Below are 8,618 nucleotides of genomic sequence, written 5' to 3'. Positions count from 1 at the left end.
ACAGCCTACACGCACATGGAAACTGAACAACCTGTTACTCAATGACAGCTGGGTTAAGGAAAAAATAAAGAAAGAAATTAAAGACTTCCTAGAATTCAATGAAAATGAAGACACAACATACCCAAATTTATGGGACACATTGAAAGCAGTGCTCAGGGGAAAATTTATAGCACTAAGTGCCTGCAAGAAGAATTTGTAACATCACATACAAACAACTTAATGGCCCAACTGAAAAACCTAGAAAAAAAAGAAGCAGATACACCCAAGAGGAGCAGACGGCTGGAAATAATCAAACTCAGGGCTGAAATCAATCAATTAGAAACAAATAAAACTATTCAAAGAATCAATGAAACAAAAAGCTGGTTCTTTGAGAAAATCAACAAGATAGACAAACCCTTATCCAAACTAACTAAAAAGCAGAGAGAATCTATCCAAATCAACAAAATCAGAGATGAAAAGGGTGACATAACTACAGACACAGAGGAAATTCAAACAATCATTAGGTCATACTACAAAAGCCTATATGCCACAAAATTTGAAAATCTAAATGAAATGGACAATTTTCTTGATAGATTCCATCTTCCAACATTAAGTCAAGATCAGGTAGAAAGACTGAACAGCCCTATATCCCCCAAGGAAATTGAAGCAGTCATTCACAGTCTCCCCTCCAAAAAAAGCCCTGGGTCAGATGGTTTCAGCGCAGAATTCTACCAGACCTTCAAAGAAGTGCTCACACCAATTCTCCTCAAAGTATTCCACAAAATAGAAACAGAAGGTACATTACCAAACTCATTCTATGAAGCAACAGTCACCCTGATACCTAAACCACACAAAGACCCAACTAAAAAAGAGAACTTCAGACCTATCTCTCTTATGAACATTGATGCAAAAATACTCAATAAAATACTTGCAAACCGAATACAAGAACACATTAAAGATATCATCCACCACAACCAAGTAGGCTTCATCCCAGGCATGCAAGGATGGTTCAACATATGGAAATCCATCAATGTAATCCACCACAGAAACAAACTGAAGGAGAAAAACCACATGATCATCTCTCTAGATGCTGAAAAAGCATTTGACAAAGTCCAACACCCATTCATGTTTAAAGTCTTGGAGATATCAGGAATACAAGGCACATATCTAAACATAGTAAAGGCAATATACAGCAAGCCTATAGCCAACATCAAACTCAATGGAGAGAAACTTAAATCAATCCCACTGAAATCGAGGACAAGGCTGCCCACTCTCTCCCTACCTCTTCAACATAGTACTTGAAGTCCTAGCCAGAGCAATAAGACAACTAAAGGAGATCAAGGGGATACAAATCGGAAAGGAAGAGGTCAAAGTATCACTATTTGCAGATGATATGATAGTATACATGAGCGACCCCAAAAATTCAACCAGAGAACTCCTCCAGCTGATAAACACCTTCAGCAAAGTGTCAGGATACAAAATCAACTCAAAAAACTCAGAAGCCCTCCTGTATACCAAAGACAAAAGGGTCGAGAAAGAAATTAGGGAAACAACACCCTTCACAATAGCCACTAATAACATAAAGTACCTTGGGGTGACACTAACCAAGCAAGTGAAAAACCTTTTTGAGAAAAACTTCAAGTCTTTGAAGAAAGAAATTGAAGAAGATCTCAGAAGATGGAAAGATCTCCCGTGCTCATGGATTGATAGGATTAACATTGTGAAAATGGCCATCCTGCCAAAAGCAATCTACAGATTCAATGCAATTCCCATCAAAATACCAACTCAATTCTTTACAGACCTTGAAAAAAAGATTCTCAGCTTCATATGGAGAAACAAAAAAACCCCAAATCTCCAAAACAATCCTGTACAACAACAGATCATCTGGAGGTATCTCCATGCCCGATCTCAAGTTGTACTACAGAGCAATAGTAATAAAAACTGCATGGTATTGGCAGAAAAACAGAAAGGAGGATCAATTGAACCACATAGAAGACCCAGAAATAAACCCACACACCTATGAATACTCGATTTTTGACAAAGAAGCCAAAACCATTCAATGGAAAAAAGACAGCATCTTCAACAAATGGTGCTGGTCCAACTGGATGTCCACATGCAGAAAGATGAAAATAGATCTATATTTATCACCCTGCACAAAACTAAAGTCCAAGTGGATCAAAGATCTCAACATAAAACCAGATACTCTAAATCTGTTAGAAGAAAAAGTGGGGAACAGCCTAGAACTCATTGGCACAGGAGACAACTTCCTTAACAGAACACCAACAGCACAGGCTCTAAGAGCAACAATTAATAAATGGGACCTCATGAAACTAAAAAGCTTCTGTAAAGCAAAGGACACTGTCATCAAAATAAAATGATTGGGAAAGAATCTTCACTAACCCTTTATCTGACAGAGGACTAATATCGAGTATATATAAAGAACTAAAGAAGCTGAAAAGCAGCAAACCAAGTAAACCAATTAAAAAATGGGGAACAGAGCTAAACAGAGAATTCTCGACAGAGGAATATCGAATGGCAGAGAAACACTTAAAGAAATGCTCATCCTCATTAGCCATCAAGGAAATGCAAATCAAAACGACCCTGAGATTTCACCTTACACCCATCAGAATGGCCAAAATGAAAAACTCAAGTGACAACACATGCTGGAGAGGTTGTGGAGAAAGGGGAACCCTCCTTCACTGCTGGTGGGAATGTAAACTGGTACAACCACTCTGGAAATCTATCTGGCGCTTTCTAAGACAATTAGGAATAGTGCTTCCTCAAGACCCAGCTATACCACTGCTAGGTATATACCCAAACTTTGATCAAGTACACAAAAGGGATATTTGTTCAACCATGTTTATAGCAGCTTTATTTGTAATAGCCAGAACCTGGAAACAACCCAGATGTCCATCAACGGAGGAATAGGTACAGAAATTGTGGTATTTTTACACAATGGAATACTACTCAGCAATCAAAAAGGAGGAAATCATGAAATTTGCAGGCAAATGGTGGGATCTAGAAAAGTTCATTCTGAGTGAACTATCCCAGAAGGAGAAAGACAAACACGGTATATACTCACTTATATAGACCTATAAGATATGACAAACATAATGAAATCTGTACACTTAAAAAAGATAATCAAGAGAGCGGACATGGGGTAAGATGATCAATCCTCGTTTAGAAAGACAGATGGGATGTGCATTGAACATATGACAGGAGTCTACTGAGCTCATTTGAAAAACTCTAACTAGCAGTATTGTCAAAGCAAAGACTCATGACCAAACCTTTGGCAGAGTACAGGGAATCATAAGAAAGAAGGGGAGTTAGTCTGATGGGGAAAGGATAGGAGCTTTACAGGGACCAAATATATCTGGGCTCAGGGTCTTTTCTGAGACTGACATTCAACCAAGGACCATGTATGGATATAACCTAGAACCTCTGCTCAGATGTAGCCTGTGGTAGCTCAGTAACCAATTGTTTTCCCATAGTGAAGGGAACAAGGACTATTTCTAACAGGAACTCAATGACTGGCTCTTTGGCCTCCCCACCCCCCAAGGGAGGATCACTCCTGTTAGGCCACAGAGGAGAGCTTTGCAGCCAGTCCTGAAGATACCTGATAAAACAGGATCAGATGAATGGGGAGGAGGTCCCCCCTATCAGTGGACTTGGAAAGGGGCAGGGAGGAGATGAGGGAGGGAGGGACTGGGAGGGAATGAGGGATCGGGACACGGCTGGGATACAGAGTTAATAAAATGTAACTGATAAGAAAAAAATAAAATTATAAAAAAAAAAAAGAATTGTGTTGGTATTTTGAGGGGAACTGCACTGAATCTGTAGATTGCTTTTTGTGAGATGACCATTTTTACTATGTTACTCCTACTGATCCATGAACATGGGAGAGCTTTCCATCTTCTGATATTTTCTTCAGTTTTTTCTTCAGAAACTTGAAGTTTTTGTCATTCAGGTATTGCACTTGCTTGGTTAGAGTTACGTCAAGATACTTTTTTATATTATTTGTGGCTATCATGAGGAACGTTGTTTCTCTAATTTTTTTCTCAACACATTTATCGCTCGTATACAGGAGGGCTACTGACTTTTTTAAAGTTAATTTTGTATCCAGTCATTTTGCTGAAAGTATTTATCACATGTAGGAGGAGTTATTTGGTAGAATTTTTTGGGTCACCTATGTATACTATCATATCATCTGAGAATAGCAATATTTTCACATCTTCCTTTCCAATTTGTATCCCCTTGACCTCCTTTAGTTGTCTTATTTATCTAACAAGGACTTCAAACTATGTTGAAGAGATTTGGAAAAAGTAAGCAGCCTTGTCTTATTCCTGATTTCACTGGGATTGCTTTAAGTTTCGATCCACTTACACTGACGTTGGCTATAGTCTCACTGTATACCGTGCTTATTTGTTTTGGTATGGGCCTTCTGTATCTCATCTCTCTAAGACTTTTGTCATGAAGGAGTGCTGGATTTTGTCAAAAGCTTTTTCAGCATCTAATTATATGATCATGTGGTTTTTGTTTTCTGTTTGTTCATATGGTGGTTTACATTGATAGATTTTCGTATGTTGAACTATCCCTTCATCCCTGAAATGAAGCTTACTTGACCATGGTGGATGATGTATTTGATGTGTGCTCGGATTCAGTTTGCAAGTATTTTATTGAGTATTTTTGCTTCAATATGCATAAGGGAAATTGGTCTGAAATTCTCTTTTTTGGGTCTTAATGTGGTTTAGATTTCAGAGTAACTGTGCCATCATAGAATGAGTTTGGCAATGTTCCTTCTGTTTCAAGTTTGCAAAAGAATTTGAGGAGTATTGGAATTAACTATTTTATTGAAAGTCTGGCAAAATTCTACACTGAAACCATCTGGCCCTGGGCTTTCTTTTGTTGGGTTGTCTTTTAATGACTACTTCTATTTCCTTAGGGGTTATAGGTCTATTTATATTGTTTACCTGATCTTTATTTAATGTTGGTAAGTAGGATCTACCAAGAAAATCATCTATTTCATTTAGAATTTTGAATTTTGGGGCATACAGTCTTTTGAAGTCTGACCTAATGATTCTTTGAATTTCCTCGGTGTCTGTTGTTATTCCCAGCTTTTCATTTCTGATTTTGTTAATTTGGATCTTCTTCTGCCTTTAAGTTAGTTTGGCTAAGGGTTTGTCTATGTTGTTGATTTTCTCAAAGAACCAGCTCTTGGTTTTGTTGATTCTCTGTATTGTCCTGTTTGTTTCTAATTTATTGATTTCAGCCCTGAGTTTGATGATTTCCTCTTTTCTATTTCTCTTTGGTGTTTTTGCTTCTATTTTTCTAAAGCTTTTGGTTTGCTGTTAAATTGCTTGTGTGATATCTCCCCAATTCCTTTATGAAGGCACTTAGTGCTATGAACTTTCCTCTTAGCACTGCTTTCGTTGCGTCCCATAAGTTTGGGTATTTTGTGCTTTTATTTTCATTACATTCTAGAAAGTCTTTATTTTTTCTATTTTCTCCCTGATCTAGTTGTCAACAAGTAGAGTTGTTCAGTTATCATTGAGTATGTAGGCATTCTGTCATTTCTGTTGCTGTTGAAGTCCAACTTTAATCCATGGTGGTCTGATAGAATACAAGGTGCTATTTAAATTTTCTTGTATCTGTTGAGGCTTGCTTTATGACTGAGTATGTGGTCGGTTTTGGAGAAGGTACCATGAGGTGCTGAGAAGAAGGTATACTCTTTTGTGTTTGGATGGAATGTTCTGTAGATATCTGTTAGGTCCAATAGACCTAAGAGATGGTTAGTTTCATTATATCTCTGTTTAGTTTCTATCTGGATGAGAGACATGTTGAAATCTCCTATTATTAATGAGTGAGTTTTGATGTGTGATTTAAACTTTAGTAATGAATCTTTAATGAATGTGAGTGCCCTTGCTTTTAGGGTATATGTGGTTATAATTGAGACATCATGCTGGTAGATTTTTCCTTTGATGAGTATGAAGTGCCCTTCTCCATGTCTTTTGATAAATTTTGGTTGAAAGTCTATTTTATTTTGTTAGCTGTTAGAATTAATACTACAGCTTGTTTCTTGTGTTCATTTGCTTGGAAAATTTTTTTCCAGCTCTTTATTCTGAAGTAATGTTTATCTGTTTGCTTTCTTTATAGCTTCTACTTTCATTTTCAGGTCTTGGACAGTTTTATTCATTTCCTCCACCAGTTTAATTGTGTTTTCCTGAATTTCTTTAAGGAATTTATACATTTCTTCTTGAAAGGCCTCTATCACCCTCGAGAGACTGTATTTAATGTCACTTTCTTGTTCCTCAGCTGTGTTAAGATATCCTGGGCTTACTGTAGAATGATATTTGGGATCTGGTGTTGATATATTGCCTAGGTTCTCTTATTTATGTTCTTGCTCTGGGCTTCAGTCATTTGATTGTCTCTGGTATTGGCTGGTGGTCCCTGGAAGCCTAGGAGTGAGGTTCTGTAGATGGAGGGTGCAGAGGCCTAAGCATAATTCACCTCTGCTTTGTTTGCCCTGCAGCCTGGTGATTCCTGGTGGTCCCTGGGGCTTGCTGGTTTCTGGGAAGGCAGGTAGGTGTGAGGTTCAGTAGATGGAGGGTACAGGGAGCTGGGTGCAGCTCATCTCTGCTGTGTTTCTCCAGTAGCCTGGTGCAAGCAGGGAGCTGGTGCATAGACTTCTCACCTGTCTTCCCCAGGTGACCTAAGAGGGCCTCCAGGGTTGGGGCACTGGACCCAGAAAGGGGTGCACAGGGGATGGGAGGGTGTCTTTTAGGGAATTTTTAATTACTGAAGTGTTACGGGTTTAAAATGTAAAATATTAGATAAAATTAGTTCACATGACAGCTATTTGAGAAAAGCAAAGGTCGCTAGGTTTGTTAGCAATGGCAGTGTTCCTCTGGACACTGGAACAATCACCATCTTGTGATAAACCACTGAGTCCCACATTTTTCTTTTGCTGTGTACACACACTTAACTCCCTGCTGCCGCCACTTAGGGGGAACTTGCCTGAAGTATTCATATTTAAACTTTTGAAGGCCTTTCATTGTCATAAGCCACTTTATTTAATTCCTTCATCTCAGAAATGGGAATTCAACCACCTTTCTGACATTGAAGTGACATGATGATTAATTAGCTAATGTTTGTGAAGTGCTTTGAGGACGTAAAGTGCAAAATAAGTGTTAAGCCCAGTTAAACATCACAATCAATCAACACAAGGCTTTCTTATGTAGCATCTCTTTCTGTTTCAGATGAAGTCAACTAATTTACTTAATGTGAAAGTTAGAATATAACACAACATAAGCTAAAATTTTATGTTATAAGATGCATCAGGGGTCAGAAAGGTATCATAATTTATTTAATAAATATTCTAGTTTTCATCCATTATAAACCTCATCCTTAGTTAAAGACAAGAAAACAAAATCCCATTTCAACTTTCCACCTCAGAATTATGAATTAACTCACTCATTTAATTGTATATGGTGGAGTCTTTTTTTTTTTTTTTTGGCTGTCCTCAAATCTAAACATGACATTTAATTACCCAATTTACTGTTGTTCTCTTTCAAAGTATATATGAAGGCAGAAACTACAATTAATTTCTCATGTATATTCATTAAATACAACAAGTGGCTCTGCATTAGTAAGAATATGTGGCAAGCTGTTTGTTATATGGAATCTGGGCAGTACATGAAAGAATTCATACAGGATAGAGGTAGTCTACAAATGATTTGCAAGAGTTCTTACAGTCCAGATATATCAACGCTGAGCTCTTGCAAGAACAGCAAGAAACATAAACTCCTCATTTATTTAAATCCTAGTTGAAGCTCATTGTCTGTGTAGGATTGGGGAAATAAATCAATTTTATTTGCCCATGTTTAGCATAGAAATCAACAAATACTAACTGGAAAATGATTTATCATCACTAAAAATAGTTACAGTACCCTTAAAAATGCCTGAAGCCTATCCACTAACTGCATGGAAACACACACATTCTTTGTTATGGCATATGATTTTTTTTTTTTTAATTTTCAGGAAAAACTTAAGATGTCTAATGAACAAATATAAGAGAAAATTCTGAGCCCTGGCAGCTTAGACACTTTCTCTTGCCTCTGTAGACCTAAGGACATTCTTTCTCTGTGTTAACATTGGTTCTTGCCTGGGGATAATCAGCAAAGGATTCAACTGGGTAGCTGACTTTGCAGAAACAAACCACATTTTAGAAAATATACAGATCCCAGAATCTTCATTCATTCTGGGAAATTCTTTTTCTGGGTTTCTGAAGATCATCTAGGGTAATCTTAGAGACAGAACACCAAATTTCAACACATTCCTGTAACTTGTCTTCAGAAAGTTGAGTGAATTATGGGGCATGGAGCAGAGAGGAGGCTGGACGGAGCAGTGAGGAGACTGCTCATCACATGAGGTCCTGTCCTCAGATTGCTCTGCTGTGTTTGAAGATTTGGAACTTGGTTCTGGAATTTAGCTGGGATGTAGCCAGCTTTTGACTTCGCATTTAACATTTGTTTGACTTTGAGTGCATCACCTCAGAACCTTAGTTTTAGTTTCTTACAAAGTGGAGAAATAATGCCAGCATTTCAAGGTTGCCAGTAACATTTGCAGAGATACCCCTGAGT

The sequence above is a fragment of the Psammomys obesus genome, unplaced genomic scaffold (assembly GCF_907164565.1).
Source record: "Psammomys obesus unplaced genomic scaffold, mPsaObe1.curated_primary_1811, whole genome shotgun sequence".
In the NCBI taxonomy this organism is placed as follows: Eukaryota; Metazoa; Chordata; class Mammalia; order Rodentia; family Muridae; genus Psammomys; species Psammomys obesus.
The sequence above is the reverse complement of the archived record's forward strand: the minus strand, read 5'-3'. Positions refer to the sequence as shown.